The sequence below is a fragment of the Ipomoea triloba genome, chromosome 16 (genome assembly GCF_003576645.1).
Source record: "Ipomoea triloba cultivar NCNSP0323 chromosome 16, ASM357664v1".
Taxonomy (NCBI): Eukaryota; Viridiplantae; Streptophyta; class Magnoliopsida; order Solanales; family Convolvulaceae; genus Ipomoea; species Ipomoea triloba.
The window spans coordinates 6,196,898-6,197,199 of record NC_044931.1 but is presented as its reverse complement, the minus strand read 5'-3'; the positions used below and the strand labels follow the sequence as shown (position 1 = coordinate 6,197,199).

Sequence of the window (302 nt, the reverse complement as noted above, 5' to 3'; positions counted from 1 at the left end):
GGATGCGATCATACCAGCACTAATGCACCGGATCCCATCAGAACTCCGATGTTAAGCGTGCTTGGGCGAGAGTAGTACTAGGATGGGTGACCCCCTGAGAAGTCCTCGTGTTGCATCCCCCACTCTCTTTTTAATCTTTCTTTTAAACCGCTGGACCGCTCGCTAAGGGTACTATCCTTTTAAACCGCTAAACCGCTAAGCGAGAGAAGTTGCGCGGAGAGAGAGAGGGTCAAGTACATTTTGCGCGCAGTACGTGACGGATGCGATCATACCAGCACTAATGCACCGGATCCCATCAGAAC

General features: G+C 51.3%; 1 non-coding gene across 1 annotated transcript; it reads left to right on the top strand.

Annotated features, from left to right (window-relative positions):
• Positions 1 to 119, top strand: LOC116008220. The gene has a single exon (XR_004095616.1). It is a non-coding gene; the product is annotated as a 5S ribosomal RNA (ribosomal RNA).
• Positions 120 to 302: the final 183 nt, after the last annotated feature.